Source organism: Lytechinus variegatus, chromosome 8 (assembly GCF_018143015.1).
Source record: "Lytechinus variegatus isolate NC3 chromosome 8, Lvar_3.0, whole genome shotgun sequence".
Lineage (NCBI taxonomy): Eukaryota > Metazoa > Echinodermata > Echinoidea > Temnopleuroida > Toxopneustidae > Lytechinus > Lytechinus variegatus.
The window spans coordinates 19617734-19629305 of record NC_054747.1 but is presented as its reverse complement, the minus strand read 5'-3'; the positions used below and the strand labels follow the sequence as shown (position 1 = coordinate 19629305).

Genomic DNA, 11572 nt, shown 5'->3' with positions numbered 1-11572 from the left:
GGATTACAAGCTATTACTGTAAGCTAATTCGATGATTATGATGATTATGCTAATTGGGCTAATATTTAAGAAAAATGCTGAAGGTTGCCAAGGTGGCGATCAAGCTGAATTTACTTCAATACTCATCTAGAACATTAATCAAACAAATGAATGTACTTAACAACTTTTCCAGGTCTACGTGGCCTATGAGACCGTCTACCGTTCAAAGGTGCGTACATTATGATATGAATGTTTTCAGTGGCGTACATTCACGAAGCGACTCTATTATACCTGATGAATAACCCATTGCAGTACCCCACTTGAATACAGTGCGTGGCGTCAGGTATTTACACGGGTAAAAATGTGGTTGCCCTCCAACGAACAGACCACACCGAAGCGCGACGAAACGCAGACAAATAAAAGAAAGGGAACAAAAGAACAAAACGTGGAGGTAAAAAAGGAGGGAGTGCCATTTCAATCTTTTTATTATAAGTCACGTTTGATGCCGGAGGGATGAACTGCTTCAGGCATATTTCAATTTAATTTCGAGCTTTTTTATCGTATCCTTCGATACATTCCCTTGTCACGATTGCAAAAAGTGCTTGGAATGCTTTCAGGTCGGAATAGCAAAAAGGTCTATGCTTGCGCTTCGCGCTTGCATCAATAGATTAGTAACAATATTCTCTTCATAATGTCACTGAAAACAGTCCTTACTTGTTGTATTTCATGTCTGAATGGTTCACCCTCCTTGATGATAAATGAAGTTCACCCTCCTTGATCGTATAACTAACTCTCTATGAAAGGTTGAATTGAATAAAAAGAGAAATATCCAACAAGCTTAATTATGAAGATGTCATCTAAAGTAATAAAGGTGGTTTAGGAGGTAAATTTCAGCTTTAATAAAAAAAAACAGGTACATGCCCATCCTGGTAGTATGCTAATAATGAAAACTTATGACGACGCCCACTCTCCATTTATTTTCATGTTATCATACAAGTTACATGAAATATGAAATATGTAGATTTTCTCATTATAATTAAAATGTGAAACAAAGTTTTAATCCTCCCTGAACACGTAGAATTGTCATAGTAACCTATATTGTTTTGATGAAGGGTTTCGTAATTTTCATGTGAAAAATTAAATATTGTATTCATATAATAAGATAGATGAGTAATACCATCGAGTCTCACTTACATCTCACTGTGTTGTACATGGAACTATTTTGTAAAAAAAGGAGTGAAGTTTTGAAATGTCAACTTTTTTATTATTACTTCACCTCAGATTTTCATTTCTTAATATCAGGTTGATACTGAACCCCTCAAAAAAGTTTGGAAATCTGAGTTTGGCCATTCATTTCCCCCAACTCCCAATTTAACACAATTCATATTTGACATCATTAAATAGATAATTTAATTTTCTTTAAAAGGATACCATGCTTTTGATGATCATGCCGTCACGAAAAGAGCAAGATTCGAAAGTGTAGGATGAAGTCGAATTGAAAAGCTGCAAAATGAGCAGAAATAGTCATACAGATCATAAAATCCATTCAAATCAAGCACCTGCTTCTTTAGTGATGGTTTTGTGAGATTACATGGTTTGGGTCATGGTTTGAAATACCCATGCATGTTTCTTTGTTATATGTTTGCTTGTGCTGAGGTGTGTTTGATTCCATGTTGATGTTAAGGTGCATGAGAATAATTAAAAGAAACCGCTAAGAAACTCACTCATCACCACTGAAAAAAGAACAGTGACATTCAATATTGTGTAATTTTGCAACTTTTAAATTTGGCATTGCCCTGCATTTCAAGTCACTGCACCTACATTTGAACCATAATCACATCATGTTGGGTATCATTTTAAAGAAAATGAAATGATCTGTTTATTGATATTAATAACACATATTTCCTAAGACTGATATGAAATTATCGATCAAAGTCAACGAAACCGCTGAGTAACTCACTCATCACCACGGAAAAAAAGAACAGTGACTTTCAATATTTGTCATTTTGCAACTTTTGAATTTTGACCTTGCCTCACATTTCAAGGCACTGCACCTCCATGTGAACCATAATCATATCATGTAGGGTGACATTTTAAATAAAATTAAATGATCTATCCGTGGTATTAATAACACATGGACATTTACTAAAATCCCGGAGGAATTATCCATCAAATTTGAATTTCCAAACTTTTTTTGAGTTTAGTATGATGTTTTTTCTCAAAGCAATGTTTTGTTGGATAGGACTTGACTTCTAAATAAGCTTAATTAATCGGTTTTCTGGTTGGAATGTCAAAATTTAGAGGCTCGCACTTCGCGCTAGAAACATTCGTTTGATCAGATACGTATCCTACTCATGACTACAATGGCCACTGCGTCGTTACGTGTTGACCAATTTTCATGAAACTGGTACCATTTGATAGGAAATTCAGAGAGGAATCCAAAACATGCATCGAATAATGTATAGGAGCAGTTTATAAGGTCATGACTTTTGACCATAACTTTGACCTTGAGTTTGACCCCCGGACAAATAATTTTTAACTTGATTTTCGTGTATTTAAATTATTGGTATGATATCGACAATATATGTTAAAATAAATGATTATATTTTATTTCTTCACATTTAAAATCTCTTCCAAAGATACCATGAAATTTCACTGTAGTCCCACACACTGATATTCATGTTAGTAAAGTGTTTACCAGTTACATGATTTCTTCCAATCTCCAGTTACAGCATGCAAACACATAAAAAGAAATTAAGCTTTATCGCTTTACAAATAAAAGATTAAACCTTTATGCTCATGAATAGGTATCTGTTTAGGCATTTTATGATTCAGCAATATATATCATATACATATATATACATGTTTATATTTTGATGATAAAAGTGAAGACTTTACTACCATGAATATATATGATATATATTGCCAAACATCAAAATGAATATATATTGATGAACACCAAAATGCATAAACAGATACCTATTCATGAGCATAAAGGTTTAATCTTTTATTTGTGAACTGATTAAGCTTAATTTCTTTTCATGTGCTTGCATACTGTAACTTAAGATTGGAAGAAATCATGTTACTGGTAAACACTTTACTAACATGAACATCAGTGTGTGGGACTACAGTGAAATTTCATGGTATCTTTGAAAGAGTTTTTAAAGGTGAAGAAATAAAATATCATCATTGATTTTAACATATTTTGTCAATATCATACCAATAATTAACATACACGAAAATCAAGTTAAAAAATTATTTGTCCGGGGGTCAATCTCAAGGTCAAAGTTAAGGTCAAAGGTCATGACCTTATAAATTGCTCCAATACATTATTCGATGCATGTTTTGGATTCCTCTCAGAATTTCCTATCAAATGGTACCAGTTTCATGAAAATTGGTCAACACGTAACGACGCAGTGGCCATTGCAAGGTGAAGGTCACGCCCATTTTTGTCAAAACAAGAAGAAAAGGGCGGGCCGTAGCACGAGAACCGAGGGACCGATTGGACTATTTTTTTTTGTTTTGTGCTTGGGCCATGTTGAATTTTATGTATACCAAATTACAACAAATTCTGAAACGGTCGGGTGCAACCACTAGGTGAATCCAGATGGAATGACCCTGGACTAGTTCCATTTTTGCCTAGAGAGATTTTTCAAAGATCTTTTTTTTATTTAAATTTGTAGTTAAGACTCTGAATTAATGCAAGTCCGAGATTTGTAGTCTGAGTAGTCAAAGTAGTCAAAGCCCCACAACCACCCTGTCTGACGGAAAAATCGCTGTGCTGACCTGAAGGCCAAACCGGATCGCCTTTTTTTTACCAGGATTTTATTCGTAATGACAGTAGAACCTTTCAATTTCACACTTTAATTTTACACTTTTCCCTGCAGATTTCAATAAAATGGCTGTGCGGAACATTGCAAGTTTAGAGCTCTACGCGTTCATCGCATTGATGACATTGATTATGGTGATCACCACAGAGAATGGTAAGACAACACATATAGCCTAGAAGATATCCTGATATCTAAACCAAATTGTGTATTATTCAAGTATTCAGTGATAAGGCATATCACCCGGGGGTGGGGGGGGCACTTCCATTCACGAGTGGATACCATGCGCGACCATGGGTTCTCGAAAAGCACCCTAAACACGTAATTTCCATATTCTGAAAATGCACCCCTTAACAAGTATTGGCGTGTGAACCCCTACCCTTAACAAGTATTGGAAACAAAACGATACTCTTGGCAAATATCCCTTATAAAAAAATTGAATGGTATACCATTGACTACCATTTATCATACACCATTGATATACCATTGGAATACCATTCGCACAGCACCCACCATACACAAATGGTATTCCATTCAAGCCTCAATGGTATACCATTCAAACTAATTTAAATAATTGGGACGTTACTATTACCATATTCATGAGCACCATTTACCATTCATATACCATTGATCAAACACCATTCACCATTGATCTACCATATGGCCACTATAGACAGGTTTACCATTGACCACCATTCACCATTCAGCCACCATTCACTGGCCTACCATTTACCATTCAGCCACCATTCACTGGACACCACTGGCCTACCAATTACCTTACACCATTCACCATACACCATTCGTGTACCATTCACCATCCGCTTACCATTCATCGTACACCATTCACTGTACACCATTCGCGTACCTTTCACCGTACACCATTCGCGAACCATTCACCGTACACCATTCACCGCTCACCATACACCATTCAACTACCATTCGTCGTACACCATTTGCGTACCATTCACTGTACACCATTCGCGTACCATTCGCGAACCATTTGTGTACCATTCACCGCTCACCATACACCATTCAACTACCATTCGTCGTACACCACACACCGTTCACCATTGATTGACCATTCACTTTACACCATTCTACCATACACCGTATACCATTGACCTACCATTTACAGTACACCATTGGCCTACCATACACCATTGAACTACTATTCACCATACACCATAGGCTTACCATACACCATTGGCTTACCATACAGCGTACACCACTGACCTACCATTTACCATGCAACGCTGTCATACACACTATACTATTAGTCAACCATTCAAATAACACCATTGGTCATACACTACAGACCACAAGAGTAAATTCAATGGTAGACCAATGGTTTACACTGAATGGTAGACAGTAGAACAACGATGTGCAATGTTTAGTAGGCCAATAAAGTACAGTGAATGGTAGACCAATGGTGAACAGCATATCTCTGGGGTTAATGGTAGGCTTAATAATAGAATAAGTATACACAAGAAAAAAATGAAAACAGTTACTTATTTCAACAACGTCAATAAAATGTTTTACTATAAGTAAATGGCACAGAGTATTCACAAGTATAGACTTTATGATTAAAGTGCATAAGTTATTAATATATATATATGACTTAGCTATTCGTTGATATCTATACTCTGTCAATCTTGTTATCTAAAAATAAACATGTATCAAGACAGAGTTTGATTGAAAAACACAACAAATGAAGACTAACATTTCCAAGAATATACCGGTTCTCTCATTTTGCTTTTTACATGGATTGAGTACTTGGCAAAACCACTGTTCTGCATACAAACCTGATACTTGTTATACAATAAACTTGATGTTATATCTGTTGTGTGTAATTGCTTTCAACGACATTAATAAACATTTTTTTACTTATAAGTTCAAGTACAAAAGAATATTGACAGGTATGGCATGAAAGCACCATATTATGAATACATGTGACTGTGCGACTCCACAAGAGATCAATGATTGCACTCCACATAAATATTATGTTAATCTTCCTATAAACAAATTTACATGTAAGACAGAGTTTGGACAACAAACTAATGAACACCAAATTTCGAAGATTAAACTCAAAATATGTGATAGCCTTCACATGGCGAAATGAATAAAGGGTACCACACCTAGAAGAAATGAAATATCCCCAAAAGGGGGGAAAATAGTATCCCCAAATTGGTCTCTTTTTTTCTTTTCACCTAAAAAGATATATCAGTGGCATGTTTCTACATAGAATTGTTAAAAGGTATTACCCACCTAAGTATCCAGAATCCCGGACAACTTTCCTGTAGAAACAGACGCGATGCGGTTTATTGATAAATTGCATCGCGCAAAATACGGTTTCTCATAACCATCTCTCTGAGAGGTGGTTATTGCCATGTTAATCCGTTTAACTTTTCTGTAAAAACACGGGGCAAAATAGCATACGTGTCTGGCTTAAGTGCTTGAACCAAGAAGTGCGATCTCACAGTATACATGTATTCTGGCCGTTTTTTATCTCGCCAGCTGATCGCGAAACATGTGTACCTGCTACAATGAGTGAGATCTACCATGAATTTTGAAAATTTTCCTAACGAGATGCAGTTTTTGACATACCAAAATGCAATGTGAGGTTATAGGTTGAATTTTCCCATTTCCGCCGTATTTGCGACGCGAAATGCAAGTTAATTAGATTACTCGGTCTGTAGAAACAGGTTGGTTTAAGAACAATAAGGTTATTCGATTCGAGTCCGGAAAAGATAAACTGTTTTTAATGATTTACTGTAGAAACACGCCATAAGTTTATCATAAATACAATAAAGATACATTAAGAAATAAATAATATATCACACATAGAAAGAAAATATAATGAAATTAGGGTAAGAAAATTATTCAATTTGGAACACTAAAAAACATAAGAAAAATAGAGACCTTTTTTGCAAAATATATAGAAAATAATATATACAAGATAACCACTTATTTCTTTTCTGTCTATTTTTGTTGTGTTGAATCAGATGAATAACTCAACTACGTGTGAGAAATAATATGATTATTGTCTTACACAGTAAATCAGTAGTCAATCGTAATTTTTTACAACCGAGCTTGGACAAAATTTAAATTCATATAATACAAAAAAAAATAAATTGTGATCTTGTATATACATGAGGACTTGCAGAGAACAGTTTTACCAAAAAATAACAACTTTAATTCGTCAAAACTTTGTTAATCCTCAACAAATTTTGATGAAATTTTCAGTGTTTGTCTAATGTACACTTTGAATTATATCACATAGCTTTCAGTCTCGAGTACCTCTAGCCCTTCAATCAAACTGGTTGAACGACCGGTTACATATTACATATAACATAGTTATAAGGAGAATGAAGGGGACCATAGAAAGAAAGCATGAGAAAAGGGGAGATTTTGGTAGGGAGAGAATGAATCAGAAAAGGATCATGCTGAAAATTTCATTAAAATCTGATAATAACAAAGTTATTGAATTTGAAATTTAACAACATTTTGGTAAAAAAATAACCCAATGTACACATGATCGTCAGGAATATTTGTTAGGCTTATTGTATAAAATGAAATAATTATTTCATATTTTCATACATGTGTGTATGATATGTCCCAAGTATCATATCATTATTTCCAGCAATGCATATCTTCACATTAAAGGTCAAGTCCACCACAGAAAAGGTTGTTTTGAATCAACAGAGAAAATCAGGCAAGCATCATGCAAACTGTTTCATCAAAATCGGATGCAAAATAAGAAAGTTATGGCATTTTGAAATTTCGCCTATTTTTCACAAAATAGTTATATACACAATTTACCCACATGCATACGAGAGAATCGATGATGTCCCTCACTTTTTGTTTTGGTTTTCATTGTTTGAATTGTACAATATTTAAATTTTTACAGATTTGACAATAAAAACATAAAAATAAAACTTAATTTCATAGGACAATGAGGAGGAAATTATGATATTTTATATTTAAAAATCAAAGAAAAGTGAATAAGCGATGTCATCAGTTCCCTCATTTGCATACCGACCTGGATGTGCATGTAACTATTAAGTGAAATTGAGCTAAACTTAAAAATGTCATAACTTTCTTATTTTTCTCTTTTTGATTTTTCTCTTTTTGATTTTTCTCTTTTTAATGAAATCAACTTTTTTGTTAGGGTGGACATGTCTTTGAAATAAATTTTCACTCCATTTTTTATAGTTCTCGGAGGACAAAATGTAAATTAGCACGACTTCTTGTAATAAAATACAAAAGAACACGTGGGGATATGACATTAGCTTAATTGTGGGTACATCGTGGTCTAGTGGTTCTGACTCTCACCTTTCAAACAGAGGGTCGTGAATTTGAGTCCTAGCCATGGTGTGTTTTCCTTCAGCCCGAAATTCATCCACACTGTGCAGCACTAGACCCAGATGAAGTGAATGGGTACCCGGCAGGATTAATTCCTTGAAGCTGTAATAAGAAATATTGGATGAAAACAATGCAAAGGACAGTATATTAGCTAAGGATTCAAAATATGAATGCTTGTCGTGTGTGTAAGCTTTCTTTAGGAGTTCATATATTTTTTTTATATATCGAGAAATTTGCAGTATACTCTACCATTCAATTGAATGATACCAATTAACAAATATCAACAAAACATTTTGTAAAATATGATAAACAATTTATGTTTAACCATAGATGGGTAGACAATAACCTATTATCTAATGGGAGGTTGCCCCAATGATGACAATTACCACAACAAATTAATACCTGGGGACAAAGTGTCCACCCTTTCCCCCTCAGCCAACATACTGATTTTTTTTCTGGGGGGGGGGGGTGTCAGAAAAGACGTGCGCTCCTCTAAATAGGGATGACATTTGTCCTTTCTTATGATTTTTTACCATTCCTGACAAGGTTTTTTTTCAGCTATGCCACTGCAGGAATACAATCTGTTTTATCTCATGAAGCTTTGCAATTTTTTCTACTGAAGAAAATTCTTACACACCTACCTTTCATAAACCCCAATTGTTTCTTGTACACGGCATGTTTGCTGTGTTCAACACCTGTCGTGTCATTCCCAGATAAGGCTGGACCATCTACCTTATCATCCAGTGTATCCGTCGTCCAAACTTTGAAAATGAAATAAAATCAATTTGAGTGTTGTAAAATATGCATGTATGTGCAGATACAAACAAAAATAGAATACTAATATAGTAACAGAAAAAGAAAGATCTTTGAACTTTAATTTTAAAGATATTTTTCATGGATCTCTGATTACCAGCCCAGAATTCAGGATAAAAATAAGGAAATGTGATAGTATTCAGCGTAGTTCAGACAAGGCTGTATTATAACTGTGCATGCTTTATACTAGTAATAGCTATGTCATCTGAAATCAAATTTCCAGAGCAGCAATTTTCAAAAGGAGGGTAATCGATGACATAAAATCCATTTTCTGGTATTGACAATCGCAGTAGCAGATCCAAGTGGGCACATTTGACCTGTGCCCCCACCTTGAGAGCAATAGTCGATGTGTTTGATAAAAATGTGGCTTTCTTACACAAGTGTTTCCCCCCTTCGAAAGTTACAGCAAATATTTATATTAAAAATATTAGAGTGAGGATCTCTTTTTTGGTTTGCTTGTTATTTAAAGTTTCCCTTGAAAAATGTGCCCCACTACCCCCTTTGAGAAATAATGGATCCGTTCATGGACAATCATATGTCAGTGGATGAACTCCAGACATTGTTTTAGGCAAGTTTTGATCAATAAATAAATAAAAACAGACAAAATGTGATCACAGGACAAACTTAACTTTAAAAAAGGATAAAATTTACTTTAAAAATTGATTGCCTAGCCCCATGAAAGGATCTAAGAATACCCTCCCGCACTAATGCAGTTTCACACCAGCCAACTAGCATGCAACCTTCGAGCAAAACTCCCCACCAGAATTGTCTACACAGATTTTGAGGTCAATACACAATATGCCCACCACTTTTCAAAATATTGCAGATCGCTTGGATTCGCCGTCATGTTGATATGGACCGAAGTTATGCGATCAAAAGATTCGCATGCGGCATGCTGGCAGTTTGTTTGCCACATGTTAGCATGATTTGGTTGCTAAATTCAGTCCATGTAAATATTACGGCGAATCCGAGCGATCCGCGAAGTGATGTCTATGGATTAGATCAACGACGTCCAGATCGAAGACTAAATACAGCCATTCTCAATATTTTGAAAAGCGGTGGGTATATTAACATCGAAATGTAACTGAGAGACCTGTCATGACATTTGGGAACAAGTTTTGGTGATGAGGTATAATCGGCCGGTGCAAAACTGCATTAGCGCCAGTTTTCTCTGCATAATTATTGCAGCCTCTGTAGAAAAATTGAATAGGAATCGTGTGTCACTCTGTCCAGCCACAGTTCCACACACAAAGTGCACATTTTACCATTGAAATAGTATGTGCAATGAGTGGTGTGTACAGTGTAGCTAAGTTATAGGCCTGCGTAGCCTTTATAATTTTTTAAACTTTAGGACTCCTACCATGTTTCACCTCCATTTTATCTCATGTACCAACATCTATCAACAACAACAAAAAATTATAGGCTTAATTTCAAAGCAATATTTGTCGGCAAGTTTTCAATTTCAGTGAATTAACGTTGTGCAGTAACGGTCTATTTTACAATTAAAACTTTGACAGTCTTGACACTAGCATTAACAAATCATTCATTCATGAATTCAATGTATTCAGAGATGATAAACTGAGATGTTTTTTGTAAAACATTGACAATAAACATCAGGCAATATGAGCGAATTACTATTCAATGCTCGCCGAACTAAACTCAGCCAATACAAAGCATAAACCATAAGCACTCCCTATCGTCAAAGCCACGTCCCGGCCCGTAGAGCAGCCGTCAGCGCCAACGGGGCAGTGACGGTGGTAGTGCAGTGGTCGAACTTTTTGAGACAATTTGAGAAATAAATCAAAGAAAATTGTTATAGAACTTACTGTTTAGCCTTCCACAAATGACTTTGAAGTCGCTGTCCGAATCTGGCCCGTGTTCCTTTAGTTCTTGATGAATTATCGACGGACTTATCAACAGCATAACGGTAGTACCGGTAGATCGAGTTTTCTTTTTCAAATATTGCACTTGGCGGTTAGACGTGCGCGCGTGCGCGCGAGAACAACACGTGTAATAGAGCTGTACCTGGCAAGCAGCCAAGCGGCCTGGCTCGCCAACGCATATGGGGGGGGGGGATAAATTATGACCAAATCTGGGGGAGGTGACTTCTTCGCCAAGATAAATACACATCCCGATATGGGTGGGGGTGAATTAAAACCAAATCAGGGGTGTCTTCTTTTTCCTCTCGATTGGTTCTGGGTTGGAAACCATGATGGCGTGAGATTAATTTTTGCCACTGTTTTCCTTTGATCTTGGAATCTATGAAAAAAAGTTTTCGATCCCTTCATTTTTCCTTTTCTCTCTTTTCTTTTTTATTTTCGTTGTCTTTTTTCTTTTCTGTTAAACTTTCTTTTCTTCTTTGCCTTTTTCTTTTTTTGTTTTTTCCCTTTATATATATATATATATTTTACTCATTCCTCTTCCCTTTTAATTTGCTTTTGTTTTGATTGAAATTGAGATTTCATTCAGTATATTTCTTTTCTGTTACATTGTACTATACCCTGTATGGCGGCAGCGAATTCTGATAGGGGTGGGGGAGCAAGACAATATGGATAAATCATTTCAATCAAGTAATGACCGGCCTATAGAAT

The 11572-nt window shown here is 35.6% G+C and overlaps 1 long non-coding RNA gene across 1 annotated transcript; it reads right to left on the bottom strand.

Annotated features, from left to right (window-relative positions):
* Positions 1-8828: 8828 nt before the first annotated feature.
* LOC121419902 lies at positions 8829-10947 on the bottom strand. The gene is made up of 2 exons (XR_005970655.1): positions 10808-10947; positions 8829-8929 (listed from the first exon to the last, which is right to left on the bottom strand). It is a non-coding gene; the product is annotated as an uncharacterized LOC121419902 (long non-coding RNA).
* Positions 10948-11572: the final 625 nt, after the last annotated feature.